The sequence below is a fragment of the Amblyomma maculatum genome, chromosome 10 (genome assembly GCF_055883805.1).
Source record: "Amblyomma maculatum isolate TAMU_Amacu chromosome 10, ASM5588380v1, whole genome shotgun sequence".
NCBI lineage: Eukaryota > Metazoa > Arthropoda > Arachnida > Ixodida > Ixodidae > Amblyomma > Amblyomma maculatum.
Window position 1 is genome coordinate 100,943,454 of NC_139353.1, and position 16,498 is coordinate 100,959,951.

The 16,498-nt window shown below is 41.7% G+C and overlaps 1 long non-coding RNA gene across 1 annotated transcript; it reads left to right on the forward strand.

The window, feature by feature from the left end:
• Positions 1-5,531: 5,531 nt before the first annotated feature.
• LOC146177142 (uncharacterized) lies at positions 5,532-7,588 on the forward strand. Its single transcript, XR_014701261.1, has 2 exons — positions 5,532-5,802; positions 7,268-7,588. It is a non-coding gene; the product is annotated as an uncharacterized LOC146177142 (long non-coding RNA).
• Positions 7,589-16,498: the final 8,910 nt, after the last annotated feature.

Consider the following 16,498-nt stretch of genomic DNA (forward strand, 5'->3'; position numbering starts at 1 on the left):
ATTAACCTTTTAGAGGAAAACAATCCTGCCAGTGTCAACTACTCGAACTGCTTCCTCGGATTCGGATACGAGCCTGCAATTACGCTGCCAACTAGATGTGTCCCTGGAGGGCCGAGCACGCTCATCGACCACATTTTTTCTAACTTCATTTCTCCACAAGACTGCGGGGTCCTCGAGGTTGACATAACGGACCACTACCCCATTTTCTTTCGTCTTCACTCCAGCTTATCCAGCAGCAAAAAAGTATTTTATAGGACTGTGGTTAATAAAGACCAATTTATTTCTAAAGTTTCTAATCTCGACTGGACGAATTTAAAGTCAGCAACAGATGCAGAGATCGCTTTCGAAACTTTTTCTACCGCCTTACAACACTGCTTGAACAGTTCTTCGGAGACCGTTAAATGTCGTAAAAAATATTCCGCCCCACATAACCCTTGGTTAACAAACGGCCTGCTTAACTTAATGCGTAAGAAAGACAATCTTTACAAGAAAGTCAAAAAGAGACCTTTCAACCTCAAACTCAAGTCCCGCTACAGCACATACAGTAACATGCTCAGCAGATTACTTAAAGAAGCCAAAAGGAAATATTATGAATCAAAAATTCACCAGCTTGGAAATGACCACAGGGAAAAGTGGAAAGTGTTCAATACTTTTTTAAACAGACAGACCCAAGATCTACAAATTGAAAAAATAATCATGCCGTCAGGCACCGTTTACGACCATCCATTTGATATTGCAAACTCATTCAACGATTTCTACTGCAATCACACCTCATCGCCAGTTGATGCTCGTCTTTCACCTTTCCCACGCTTCCCAGAATCATTTTTCTTATCTCCTGTCACCGCACAGGAAATCCAAACAGGTATTCTAAATCTAAAGACAACAAGTGCAGGGCTTGAACGCATTCCCCCCACTAATATCAAATGGATCGCTCATCTTATTGCCGATCCTCTCTCTTTTATTATTAACCTCATCTTTGAAACGGGACTATTTCCTCCTCAGCTAAAGAACGCTAAGATTATTCCAGTTTTTAAGAAGGGTGACAGTCATTGTATCTCGAATTACCGCCCCATTGCCATTTTACCATTTTTTAGCAAGGTAATAGAAAGGTGCATAGCACAGCGCCTGACTAGTTACTTCTCTAAGTTCAACATACTTTCACCTCATCAATTTGGGTTCCGCTCGGGATATTCAACTAACTTAGCATTGGTTGCCTTCACTGACAAAATTAAATTTGCCATAGATAAGGGATGCTTTGCCGGGGCAGTATTTATTGACCTGACCAAGGCTTTCGATTCTATCATCCACTCTATATTACTAAGTAAACTAGAAGCTGTAGGGGTAGTAGGGCCGCCTCTCAATCTCATCAAAAGTTACTTACTAGACAGAAAACAAGCCGTGTCGATTTCTAATGTGCTCTCTAACTTAAATACAATTAATACAGGTGTGCCTCAAGGTTCTATTCTCGGCCCTCTGCTGTTTTTAATATATATTAATGATCTACCTAGTTGTCTTGCTAAATCAGAACCGTTTCTTTATGACGATGACACTACTATATTAGCTACTGATAAATCAATCCACTCATTAACATCTGTGCTGACTACTGATCTCAATAATATTTTAAACTGGTGCCATCGTAACTACTTGCAGATCAACCCTTCTAAGACAACATTCATGGTATTCAGCTCCAATCGCAAGGCTCCCGTACACATCCCACCGCTTACTTTTAATTCCCATTGCATTGAACTTTCAGAACATTGCACATTTCTTGGCGTTACTCTGGATGCTAACCTTAAATACAATAAGCACATTTCTAACCTGAAACAAAAATGTGGTTTTGGCATCAGACACTACTAAAAGCGCGTCCCTTTTTCAATCGTGACACTTTAATAGCTCTTTACTACGCATTCATTAATAGTCATTTTAATTACTGCATCACTTCATGGGGAAACACTTACCCATCACATTTATATCAACTGCAACACCTTCAAAATCAGGCCATACGTATAATAACCTACAGTTCATACCGCAGCGAAGCGCTATCACTTCTTCACGAGCACAGCATTTTACCGATCGCTTCACTGATTACCTCTAGTCTCGCAATCCTACTTTATAAAGCTGTGCACAACACCATACCCTCAATTGTAATCAACAGGGAGGCCCTCACCAATAACAATCAAACAAGATTTGCTAAGGACAACAATTTTCTATTACCAACCGTTCGAACAAACTACGGCAAGCACACGGCTCTTTTTGCTTCTTTACAAATTTGGAATAACCTCCCTTCTCATGTCAAGCAATCCCCATCTCTGTCCGGTTTTAAACAACAACTGTTATCCGTATTATCACAATAGTGTCACATTCAAACAAGTTTTTTCTTTATATACTTACCGCTTTGTTCACATTCAATTCATGAGTGTTTTCATATGCCCGTAGGGAAGACGTATCACTTTGTATATGTATCTTTGTATGAATATGTATCACTTCGTATACTTAACTTTAACAATACCGGCCGCGCATGAAATTTTAGAGCTTGGATTGAATTAATATTCTTTTGTTTTTACCATATTGTGTTCGCCGGTTTTGCCTCTTTTGACTGCTTTTGCTGTACCAATAATATTTTTTTCATAAGTTTATACATCCATCCATAGGAGGTCCCGATACAGCCTTGAGCTCTGGGACCTCCTTCTGTATTATTTATGTAATACCTGTTTCATGAATAAACAAACTTCTACTTCTAAAAAAAAAAAAAAAAATGAGGGTGCTCGTTATAATACATCAAGGAAAGAAACTAACAGTCGGCGAGGCCAAGGAAAAGCGTGGGGATGTTACTTTATGTCCTTTTTTTATTGTTTACTTGGATAATCACTGAAATTAGTAATGTAATCTGTTTAGGGGAAAGATAATTAGACACAAAGTAGAAGAAAAAACAACGTGCCGATGGTGGGATCCGAACCCACGACCTCCGAATAACGCGTCCGGTGCTCTACCAACTGAGCTACATCGGCCGCTGTCCCCCTGCTACTTTCTTGGGTATTTATGTTGTCTGTATACGAACCTTGAGAGTGTTCACCAGCGCCACCCTCAGCCATAGCGGCGGACGTGGGACGTCCTTTGTTACCGCCAGCGTCACGTAGAACGTGATCAAGAGCGAGGGCGAAAGCTGTGCTAGAACCCTCTTACGCTACCTAAGGCTTCAAGACTGCCAGAACCGAGACCCCCGTAAGCTACAAGCAGATCAATTAGGGGAAATGAGGGTGCTCGTTATAATACATCAAGGAAAGAAACTAACAGTCGGCGAGGCCAAGGAAAAGCGTGGGGATGTTACTTTATGTCCTTTTTTTTATTGTTTACTTGGATAATCACTGAAATTAGTAATGTAATCTGTTTAGGGGAAAGATAATTAGACACAAAGTAGAAGAAAAAACAACGTGCCGATGGTGGGATCCGAACCCACGACCTCCGAATAACGCGTCCGGTGCTCTACCAACTGAGCTACATCGGCCGCTGTCCCCCCTGCTACTTTCTTGGGTATTTATGTTGTCTGTATACGAACCTTGAGAGTGTTCACCAGTGCCACCCTCAGCCATAGCGGCGGACGTGGGACGTCCTTTGTTACCGCCAGCGTCACGTAGAACGTGATCAAGAGCGAGGGCGAAAGCTGTGCTAGAACCCTCTTACGCTACCTAAGGCTTCAAGACTGCCAGAACTAAGACCCCTGTAAGCTACAAGCAGATCAATTAGGGGAAATGAGGGTGCTCGTTATAATACATCAAGGAAAGAAACTAACAGTCGGCGAGGCCAAGGAAAAGTGTGGGGATGTTACTTTATGTCCTTTTTTTTTATTGTTTACTTGGATAATCACTGAAATTAGTAATGTAATCTGTTTAGGAGAAAGATAATTAGACACAAAGTAGAAGAAAAAACAACGTGCCGATGGTGGGATCCGAACCCACGACCTCCGAATAACGCGTCCGGTGCTCTACCAACTGAGCTACATCGGCCGCTGTCCCCCCTGCTACTTTCTTGGGTATTTATGTTGTCTGTATACGAACCTTGAGAGTGTTCACCAGCGCCACCCTCAGCCATAGCGGCGGACGTGGGACGTCCTTTGTTACCGCCAGCGTCACGTAGAACGTGATCAAGAGCGAGGGCGAAAGCTGTGCTAGAACCCTCTTACGCTACCTAAGGCTTCAAGACTGCCAGAACCGAGACCCCCGTAAGCTACAAGCAGATCAATTAGGGGAAATGAGGGTGCTCGTTATAATACATCAAGGAAAGAAACTAACAGTCGGCGAGGCCAAGGAAAAGCGTGGGGATGTTACTTTATGTCCTTTTTTTTTTTTTAGCCTTAGGTAGCGTAAGAGGGTTCTAGCACAGCTTTCGCCCTCGCTCTTGATCACGTTCTACGTGACGCTGGCGGTAACAAAGGACGTCCCACGTCCGCCGCTATGGCTGAGGGTGGCGCTGGTGAACACTCTCAAGGTTCGTATACAGACAACATAAATACCCAAGAAAGTAGCAGGGGGGACAGCGGCCGATGTAGCTCAGTTGGTAGAGCACCGGACGCGTTATTCGGAGGTCGTGGGTTCGGATCCCACCATCGGCACGTTGTTTTTTCTTCTACTTTGTGTCTAATTATCTTTCCCCTAAACAGATTACATTACTAATTTCAGTGATTATCCAAGTAAACAATAAAAAAAAAGACATAAAGTAACATCCCCACGCTTTTCCTTGGCCTCGCCGACTGTTAGTTTCTTTCCTTGATGTATTATAACGAGCACCCTCATTTCCCCTAATTGATCTGCTTGTAGCTTACGGGGGTCTCGGTTCTGGCAGTCTTGAAGCCTTAGGTAGCGTAAGAGGGTTCTAGCACAGCTTTCGCCCTCGCTCTTGATCACGTTCTACGTGACGCTGGCGGTAACAAAGGACGTCCCACGTCCGCCGCTATGGCTGAGGGTGGCGCTGGTGAACACTCTCAAGGTTCGTATACAGACAACATAAATACCCAAGAAAGTAGCAGGGGGGACAGCGGCCGATGTAGCTCAGTTGGTAGAGCACCGGACGCGTTATTCGGAGGTCGTGGGTTCGGATCCCACCATCGGCACGTTGTTTTTTCTTCTACTTTGTGTCTAATTATCTTTCCCCTAAACAGATTACATTACTAATTTCAGTGATTATCCAAGTAAACAATAAAAAAAAAAAAAGGACATAAAGTAACATCCCCACGCTTTTCCTTGGCCTCGCCGACTGTTAGTTTCTTTCCTTGATGTATTATAACGAGCACCCTCATTTCCCCTAATTGATCTGCTTGTAGCTTACGGGGGTCTCGGTTCTGGCAGTCTTGAAGCCTTAGGTAGCGTAAGAGGGTTCTAGCACAGCTTTCGACCTCGCTCTTGATCACGTTCTACGTGACGCTGGCGGTAACAAAGGACGTCCCACGTCCGCCGCTATGGCTGAGGGTGGCGCTGGTGAACACTCTCAAGGTAGGGTGCCTCGATACCAGCGCCGCCGTACAGGGTGGTGACACCCTTTGGCATGCCTCGTGCCGCCGCGCTCGCCATCTTGGGGCAAGTCGCTTCGGGCCGTTGCTGCGGAGTGTCCGAAGCGGTTGCGCTGTGCGCTGGGTGCTGGGCGATTGAACTGTGTTCAGTTACAAAAACTAGCATGCCAGGCTGTTGTGCTCCATTGTGTGCTGGCTCAGCAAAAAAGAAAAAAAAAGGAGCCAGATGTTTTCGTTCTTCATGGGATAAGAGACGGAGAAATGTATGGGACTCGAAAGTGAAGCGTGAAGACTGCGAAGTAAGCCACAATACCTGTGCTTCTTTAATGCATTCATAAATTTTTTGAGCGAATAGGTGCATTTCAATCGTGTAAAAAGGTCTAGCACAGACACAGACCACTAAAAAGATGACAAACACACACAAGCGCTTGCGTATGCGCGCGTGTCGTCTTTCTTGCGGTCTGTATCTGTTTATACGAAATCGTTTTAAAAGATATTTTTGTACTCGCCCAACGCAGTTACGCACTTCTGTTTGGAATGACATTATCTCACGCCGCTTCACCCATCTGCTTGTAATCACGAGCTTTGTGCGGTTTTTGGCTTGCCCATCTAGCATTGTGCGCAACAGATTTTGGTCTGCCTTCTTCAACGTTGAAGCTGGTCGAAGCATCGCATTGCCTGGCATCGCGAGTAGCGCGCTGTGTTTTTAAGTGTAAATTTTGAATTTTCAGCGTACGTGAGGGCTTATAAACTAAATATATAGACAATTGCGTCTGCTTATGTTGTAGTCACTCGGGGAAATTTAGTGTAACTTTCAGTGAGTGACACTCGACTTTAGTATCATACGCGTAGTGTCACACAATAATATCTGTTGTTGAGGATCTGCCTTTCTGTGTTCATAGCCGCACCAAGAACATGTGGAGAAGGTCGAGCCTGGTATTTGTCAAAGAAATGCACCACTGTGCCCTTTCGATCGCTCCCCTTTACACTCGATCTTGAAAGCTGGTGGCAACCTCCGAGGCTTCAGATTCACACTGATTACATCTCCTCTGTTCTTCTCGGGAAATAATACATTGGAGAGCGAAGGATGGCATGTCATCTCGCGACAGACTAGGAAGTGAGACGCAGTTTGTAACAATTATTTTGGTCGAAAAAAAAAAAACAGCCCTTGAGTTGGCCGCGCTGGAATTTGGCAAGTGGGCTTATCGTTAGAACAATATTTCGCGAAACCGAGATAACAGGCCCCCTGAAGCCGTTCTATTTTAATTATACACAGGAGCAGTTTTACGCGAGGTTTTTGAGATTCGCAATAATATAAAAATTTGGGTTCCCACGAAAATTAGGTCGTTTTACGCATATGATTGGCAGCTCGACAAGTCTAAAAGAAACTGCTCTCGTGAGCTGGAAGGTGTAGCGGCATCATCTTGTGAAAGCGGTCGTGAGGAAGCAAGGTTCTTGCGCAGTACAACAGTTCATCCCGAATGCAGCTTTTCCTTCCCTGTATTATAATTACGCATCGCGAGGAGATATTCACACCCTGTTGTCACCGCAAGTACTCGTCGGAGGTTAAGCCAAATTTAGGTGAAGCTAAATTTGACCGCCTGACACCCGAATTAGTGCAGTCGCTGGTTTGGCATCCATGGAAAAATTTTGCGATCGTACATGTAAATATCGCATTGCTTCCATAATGTTTTTATTATTTCATTCATTTGCGTGCACACTACAAAATACGCAAAATGACTTTCGTCGCCTATCTCATTTCAGCGCCAGTTCGAGGGCAAACACAGTGTATGGACGGTGGCTCCTCAAGTCAACAGCTGTCCCGACATTGTTTGATTGCGTGTAAAAATTTTTGCGCGGGATACCCAAAGCTTATGAACAGACTGTTAGAGCGGTTTGGGACGATGCGCTTGCGCATTTACTTCAGTTGGCTAAGTCAGCCAGAAAAATCGAATGATGTGTACGGCAGCAAAACTGTAGCTGGCGCCAACTTTTATTAAAAGATGTCTCCTAGGCGTGCATCTAAAATCAGCTTCAAAGTCTTAATGAGGATTGTTTTGGAATAAAATGCCATGTGCATCAGCATGCGACAAGTGTCAAAGGTTGATTTACGCATCGTTTTTTGCTATGTCTTTTCTACGGTTTACGATGGGCCATTGCGATACAAATTATTTTCGATATACGGCTCCCTGAAACGTACACATGGTTGTTGATCTATTGCAATAGACGCAACTGAATGTTATGCACCTCATAAACTCATTCATGTCCGGCAGTGCAAAATGCATTGTTTTATAAAACAGCCAGACGTCAAAATAACCGCATTTGAACATCCGTGACGGCGAAAGAGTAAATGCTTACCATCTGCAATTTGATAATTTCCTCTTAGAACTACGCATGCTAGCAAGCAGTTGTTGCTTTCACATTTTTCTTTTTTCGAGCAAAAAAGCGCCCAGGATTGCGAGTATGTGTGTAAAAACGGTACACAGTTGAGCCTGCTAGCGCAAGCGCGTGCTGAACAAGAAATCGGGCCGACGCTCCATAGCCCGCCGTATCTGAGCTTGCCCCAACATGGCGCCGTCGAAGGCGGTGTCTCCACCCTGTACGGCGGCGCGGTACATCGAGGCACCCTACTCTCAAGGTTCGTATACAGACAACATAAATACCCAAGAAAGTAGCAGGGGGGACAGCGGCCGATGTAGCTCAGTTGGTAGAGCACCGGACGCGTTATTCGGAGGTCGTGGGTTCGGATCCCACCATCGGCACGTTGTTTTTTCTTCTACTTTGTGTCTAATTATCTTTCCCCTAAACAGATTACATTACTAATTTCAGTGATTATCCAAGTAAACAATAAAAAAAAGGACATAAAGTAACATCCCCACGCTTTTCCTTGGCCTCGCCGACTGTTAGTTTCTTTCCTTGATATATATATATATATATATATATATATATATATATATATATATATATATATATATATATATATATATATATAAAGTTACTCATGTTATTACAGTGCTTTGAAAAAAGCAACCTCGAGGCAGCACCCACGAATATGTGTTCATGTTCTCAGATTTAGTATGCTTTAAATATTCATTTGACGCATTTTTCTTAATTTTGACCAGGTATCAGACCCAGGAGCAGCGAGTTATGCGTCCATCTTTCCCTTTTTTGTTTTCTCTGGAAAATAGCATCTGCATTGATTGCAGAAATGACTGGACATTACTTTGCACACATGCTGTAATAAAGCAACCTGTTAGGAGCATCAGCTAGTTGTTCCTTATTGCGCTTGCAGCCTAAGAGACTCTGCCGACATTATGGGCGCAAATAACAAATTTTAAGGAGCTTGTTGGCTGAGACTGCATTGATCATGTTAGTATTTACCGTGTATTACAGATGCGAAACATTTCTTAATCTCCGGTAATATAAGGTCCTTCACGGCCCATAAATACATTCCGGAATTTTGTAGTAATTTCGATCAATGGATGGTATACAAGTGGCGTTGTTTTCCTCTTCCATATTTCTCACTGCCTGCCGTGCAGCCTAATTATGAAATATTTTGCAGGAATTTTTCCTGATGATATTATTCAAATCCGTAATCTGACAGCTCTAAACGCTCTAGCAGTTTTTGGAACCGGTTTTATAGTACAGTGCTTGAGGATAGTTCCACGATGTTTCCGAAGCTTGAGAAGCGTATGCGGCATTTCACCGCTTTTATAGTAAAGCAAATGGTCTGTTAATTAAAAGGAAGGTCTATGGCGGGAAAATATTCCAGCCCTGCAGAGTGAGATATATGTGGTTGCGCAGTTCTTGCCATTTCACTTAGTTTCTCTCCCTATCAACCATGTTTGCCCAAGTACCAACTAGCGAAATATGTTTTTAAAGACAGTTTGTTTTTCCAACCTGTAGCGCTGAGATAAGGCTTCCGCTCCGTTAACACCCCGGTTGCGCCGTCGGCGTATAAGAAAATTCCTGACTAACCAGAAAGGTTTGGCAGCACATGGACATGGACGGGATAAATAATGATATAAACACTGCATAAAATGTGCTTACTACAGAAGCGGACAGGCATGCTTCCCTCTTTGCCTTTGTTTTCCTTAGGGCATCTTCTGCATTGATTGGCCAAATGATTGGACCAATGCACTTATCTACAAAAATATTTTTGGGGTGATATTAGAATCGAACTCGACACCGCTTATATCGAAATAGACGCGCTGTTAAGAGAGGTCATGATACTATCTTTGCACAGCATGGCATAACTTTGATTTATATCTATGTCGGTGGGTCTCTGATAACGCACAATTAGAGTATGTTGTTAGTATATGTAGCATTTTAGAGTAACTAATAAAAGAACATTTTCATGCAGCTTGTTAGTTCAGCTCGAAGAGCAGTGAGGGGCGAGAAAGATGATCTTTAAAAAGCAGCCCATGAGGGAAGCCATGAAAGCTATAACGCAATACTACTAAACGTGGACATAAAGGTCCCCTATTGTTTTTATAGGTACGAGAAGGGTTTGTTTCATCCTTTCTTATTACTACGTACTCAGAAAAGTAAAGCAGTTTTATTGACATACCTAGCGTGTTTCATCAGTGTTAGCAATTTTGATAGGGGGTTAAAAATTGGGAGTTGCGCTTTTCAGCTGGTGGCATCTAGTGAGACGCTGTATTTGTACCTGGCATCAGCGGACTGGAAAGGAGACAAAATACGATGCCTTGAGTCCACGTTCGTTGCGAAACAGGACGACGGATACTACATGCGGACGCTGGTATACAAAGCACCAAAAGATGGCGAGTAAGTTTAAAATCATTATTTTCGGTAGATTAATTTGTACGTACAGCTCCCCAAACTTTAACTGGCGTACGTGACTGCTGCAGTTTCTGTGATTATGAACGTTGCAGAGAAGATAACCTGCGAAAGGTCCAAGTACAAGCAAAGGATCGCGGAGCGCTTGCTTTATATAACTCTTCCGGCAAGTTTTACTGGCCCCAAGACGCAGAACCGAAAAGGCAGCCGTCGCACACTTCAGTTAATGATCTTGCAACTGTACGTTTCAGGTGCTTGATTGCATTAGACGTGTATAGTGAACCGTGGATTCCTTTGTTAGCATATCATACGAACTGAGCGTAATTATGAGAATACGTGGCGCTCAGGGATTTTTCTCTGAGTTTGCTAGGAATAAACCACCTAAAATCCTGAAACGATATGTTTAGAGCTACCTCAGAATATTTCAAGGTCTGCGTAATATACGAGCTCCACTGAACAAATACCGGACGACTTTATTCTATATCGTAGCCTTTCATAAAATGTGTTACCTTATACTCCTGTATGCTGAAGAGAAGCCCTTAGATAGTATAAGAAAAAATGAAAAATATGCGATTGACGCGAAGAAGGATGTGCATGGCAAGACATTAGACGGACGGCATTGCCGCTGTCGTGTTGTACTTCCTAAAGTTCGAGGTTCAAAGTCTACTCAGAAATAAATAAATCCTTTGACTATACAGGACGTCACAGAAAGAGGTCCTAAGGTTTGACACTGTACTGGGACCTCTATGTACAAACGAAAAAAGAACGAATAACAACATGAAGCAGCATTGCATGATATAAAACTTGTTAGTGAAGTTTAAAATAACACAGCTTTATAAAAAGCAAGCAACAAATACACTTAAACGGGATTAAAGGAAGCAAGCCGGATACATAGGTGGTGAAAAAAATGGCATCAAGAATAAACAAATAATGAGCGGAGCTCACGTTTAAATAAGATACACATGAGATGGCTTTATACAATGTGGTAAAGAATTCCATAGCTTTATTAGCGACAACCCGACAGTCTGAATGCCATAGTTACTTCGAACTTTGGGCAGCGAAAAATGTTGGTTCGATCCAAATCTAGTAGTATTTCGATTCATCAATTCGTGCATATGAATGTCCTGTAGAAAGTTACGATTATTTAACACAAGATAAGCAAATACTCCAAGGTTAAAGTTTATGAGCTCAGAATTTCGAAGGATATTGAGGTGAGAGTATAAAGAAGAAATGAAGGAATCCCTATTTGACCAAGTGATTATACGGACTGCTTGGTTTTGTATAATCTGAAGTGCAGAAAGATGAGAATGATATGTCTGACCCCAAGAAGTAATGCAATAGTTAGGATGGCAATGAATGAAAGCATAATAAAGTTGAATTAAAATATGTAAACTAAAGTAATGACTTGCCTTTAGAAGAATTCTGATCCCATATGATATTTTATTTTGAAGTTGTTGAATATGGGTGGTAAATTTTAAGTGGTTGTCCAGTTCAACACCAAGAAATGTACAATTATCTGAGGGATATATATGATAAGAGTTCATGGAAAGAAAAGATCGAACAGTAATAAGCTTTCAGCTGAACGCCATGAACTTGAATTTAGTAGTGTTAATCAGAAGACCATTTTTGACGCAGCAAGCAGCAATGTTAATCACATTTGAATTGAGCTTGGATGTCAAGATATCCAGATATTTATGTGAAGAGATAAAGGCGGTATCATCTGAATAAAAGATGCAATCGGTGGTAGAAGAGAGACAGTTATGGAGATTATTTATATAGATTAGGAATAGAAGTAGACCAAGAATGGAGCCTTGCGGGACACCCATGTTAATAACTTTTTATTAGAAAAGGAACCTGATATACATACTGTTTGTTCTCGATTAGATAAGAAGCTACGTAATAATTTTAAAGGGATCCCATTATTGCCATAAGACGGTAGTTTAGCATTAAATATATCGTGATTGTGTCAAAAGCCTTATTAAAATCAAGGAAGACAGAGCCGACGCAATTAGATTTATCTATTTCAAATTCGCTTTTGGAGCTCAAGTTTGCATAGCGCAGCTCAAATGGTCTCCAAATATTCCTGATGAATAATGCTCGTTAAGGGTAACGATAACTTGAGGGTACCTACCAAATGTGCTTTATGTCATCCTTACGTTGTTATAACGGTCGCTCTCCTTTTTGCGGATCTGCGGGAACCTCGTTTTCTGAGCAGAGCTAGTTTCTTGCCACATTCATTGGTTGGCTCTCGCAAACAGTTGTTTCCAAACTATGCTATAGAACATTACTATAATTTTGAACATCAGGACAAAAAAAAATAGTTCATGTTGTTTCTTAGGCATTTCTCCAACTGACTATTTGTGCCTTTTCTTGAGTGTGAAAATGGCAAATAAAAAATTTGAGAGTAACGAATCAATACGATATCCTACTTTATTAACACGTTTTATAACTCTGGCGCCCATTGCCAATAAAGCATGTCCGTTTTAAAGTATAAATTAAGTCTTTTAAAAAGTGGTGTCAGTGGGGGCTATTTTTCACCTGAGATTTACAACCACGACGTAGCATGCACTAAACAGAATCAGAGCACAGTTCTGCAGTTCTCCAGCGCAATGCTTCTTTTCAGGCAACACGATTGCCTCATTTTGTGCCGCCCAGACAGTTCTAAGGTTTATATTTTTAATGTCATTTCAAAGAAGCAACGATAATAGTCGTCACACGTCCAAAAGCGTAATATTCCACTCACTGCAGTTATATTGTCCTATGCTGATATCGCCAAGCACATATATTTTTTTTTCCTGCTTCTTGGCTTTTACGTGTTAAGGAAGTATTGATATAAAATCTCGCTGTTATTTTGAGCAGACCAATAACCTGCAGATATATCACCCACCCGTACCGGAGCTGTAAGGTTTCATCACCTTGACCAACAAAACAATGGTCTCTTGATCTCAGTGCTGTCACAGGGGGAAAGTAACTGATGTCGTACATTGCATATAGAGAAGAAATGAAAAAAAAAAAATTAGGTACTGAAAGCGAGCAATACTACTGTTTTGAAAAACTTTGATGGCCTTTTTTTTAAATATGAGGCTTTTGTTTTCTAAAATGCATCAAATAACGAATTGGTTTCAATAATTCAGTACTGGTAAAACATTGCTTGAAAGCCATTACGCGGAAAACAGGCGAAAGAGGAGATGCTAACAAGAGGACGCGCTTTGTCGTCTCTGCCTCTTTTGCATTCCTCATGCTTCGAGCTAACATCTTTTCAATGAATGAACTTGCCCAGGAAAAAAAATCAGTTCAATTAGATAAGAACGTTGATACTTGTTTGATAATACTCAGCATATATTATATTCTTTCTGAACAGCTTATGCTCAGTCTGGAACATTATTAAGGCAGTGTGTTTTGAAGGGTTCAGGACGAGAAATTTATTGGCGTAATTTTGAAATGCTCTGTATTTAATAATGGTTGGAAAGAGAAACGCCACAAGCAACGACTGTAAACCAATGGTCCGGGTTAGCTCAAGATTTTAGAGACGCCTTTTAGTGCTCAGGAAACTCTTGACTTTTCTAAGAGAGAGCTATGCACACGGGGCCTGGAATGGCTTAAACAAAAAATGAGGGGCACTACTGTGCTTTAAGGGTTTTAGGTTTTTGCGTTATTCCTGGATTCAGTACCTCACGGGTTCAAAAAGTGGCGCCACGTACGTATGCTGCGCCGCACATAGTTTCATTTCGCGATGTGCAGAAATCCTTGCATCTTAATCTCGCGCTTTGCTGAAAAATGCTCGTCTTAGTAGTCGCGGCGTGATTACTATACTTTCGCCGCAGCCGATGACACCTCCTGTAAAACGTCAATACGCACTTCCATTGTGCAATAAACATCGTCGTCTTCATCAAGTTACAACTGCCAAACACTCTAGCAATGTGCAATGAACACCCTCTTCATGTTGTTCCCTCTGCGCCCCTCGTTCATTTCCCCTAGGCCAAAATGTCACACGCTTCCACCACCTAGCTAAATACAGATACAGCAGCCCTGCCAGGTAGTCTGCCGACCCTAATAAATAAAGAGAAGCCGCACTAGCCCATTGCCTTAATGCTTACCAAGCTCGGAAGCAGGAATAGGTTTGGTTTGGTTTGGATTGGGGGGTTTAACGTCCCAAAGCGACTCAGGCTATGAGAGACGCCGTAGTGGAGGAATCCGGAAATTTCGACCACCTGGGGTTCTTTAACGTGCACTGACATCGCACAGCACACGGACGCCTCTTTGTTCCACCTCCATCGAAACGCAGCAGCCGCAGATCGACGCAGCTGCAGCGTATGAGGCTGCGGTTTCGGCCGATAGGTAAAGATCGTCAAACTTGGTTCAAGGGTTGTTGAACCCATATTGTTTCCTCCGTTCACAGCAAGTAATTTAAAATGCCAGAAAATACTAGGGGCATGCTTTTCCAGTTCTCCTGATAAGCAACTGTGCAATATTGTGAGATAATTTTGTGTGCTTATATATAAGCGTTTAAAGATTCTCACACCTAGCCATGTTTTTCTTCTCAAGATTATCCTGCAGTCACAAACAGTAATAAGACTTTCGAAAAAAAAAAACAATAAGATGTGTTTTAGTTAATAGTGAGGCACCTGTGAAAAACTACAATACATTTATGAGCATGATAATGAGAGTTATCTAAAGCTCCTGTGTATAGCAACATCTTTTTCTGGTTTCTACTGGGATCGCAAAAAAACTATGTTGGGTACATGGTATATTAGGGAATAGATAGTAAAAACGAGAAGGCTGTAGATAAAATAAGAGCGGGTATATTCATGTTATCCTAATGCTAAAAATACATTGCCAAGAAGGCGAAGGTGACAAAGTAGGAAGTGGCACGGGGCGGAATGCTTGCGCTAGACTCGCTTGCCATTAAATCATAACTCATCATAATCTATTAACGTAGACCTGCATTTATCGTGTCACCATGTTTCATCGATTTTCTGCTACATAACAATGTAAAACAAAAACGTAAAAACAGTTCATTATAAACGTCCAAAATTTGTAGCTACGTTGGATTCAATTGTGTCAGTGATGCAAGCGGACTCACAGAAATCAGGATAAAAACTGTTACCAAACTTATGAAACTCTTCCGTACAAGTAGGTTATTTAAAATACTAGAAAAAGGGTTTGCCATTTCTTTCAGGATACCAATTAGTAACGTATACGAAGCTCTGATACAGTTCGTTGCTCGAATCTTTGTGAAGCTTGTTTACTCTAGCCATATAACCTAAAGAAACACTTATTTTTTCCGAGGTAACGACTTTAGTGACGATGCTTCCCCGCCTGCAATTAATCGTACACTTGGTCTAACATTCTTTGTTATGAAATTATTTCTCGCCTAATGTTGATCGTTTTTCTTTTTACTTAAAAGTACAAGAGCAAACGCACCTTTTTCGTCATTAAACATTGATAAATGTATGCTTGAGACAAACGCAGGAATGCCCTTTTAGTGTCGGAGCAGTCGAGCAACTGTGAATGGTTATACGCATAAAAATCATACCAATCTTTTTTTGCTTTGCAGGAGTCCCCCACAATGGAACAAGTAGTACGTAATCCAGATATGCATTTTAATGGCCTCTACTGAGACAGACACAGGGGGTGACATTTTCGTGGTTACATTTTCTTGCTCCTTGCAATGTCGGAGGGTGCGTCCAATCCGTGCCGATAGGCTTAAAACTTTTGTATAATAAATTTATTAATTAAGTACTTTCGCACAGCACTACATTTGAGAAAGCCTTTGTGGGAAGACAGCTGTTTGTGGAGCACATCGTAGACTTTATCAAACGGCCTTCAGTGTTAATGAAGTCCAGATATCAGGCATAGACCTAAGATTTAGCTGCTCGAACCTGCTATTCACTAAATTCCTTTTATCAGTACATAGTTCACTCCAGCGGGTATCCTAATACTCAAAATCCTTCTTATTAGTACATAATTGACTCACGTCGCCACCATCTAGAGTTACAGTCAGGTTTTGAAATACCAGCATCATTCAGATATTGACAAAACGTGTTTGTTACACCCCTAAAGTAAGCACTAAGCAAATGTTTCAAGAGGTATCTTTTAAAAACATGCCTAAATATTCTGAAGAGACATTTACTAACACTACACAGTGCGCACCAAGAATGTAGAAAAATTTACTTGTTATGCGCTCTAACCAGA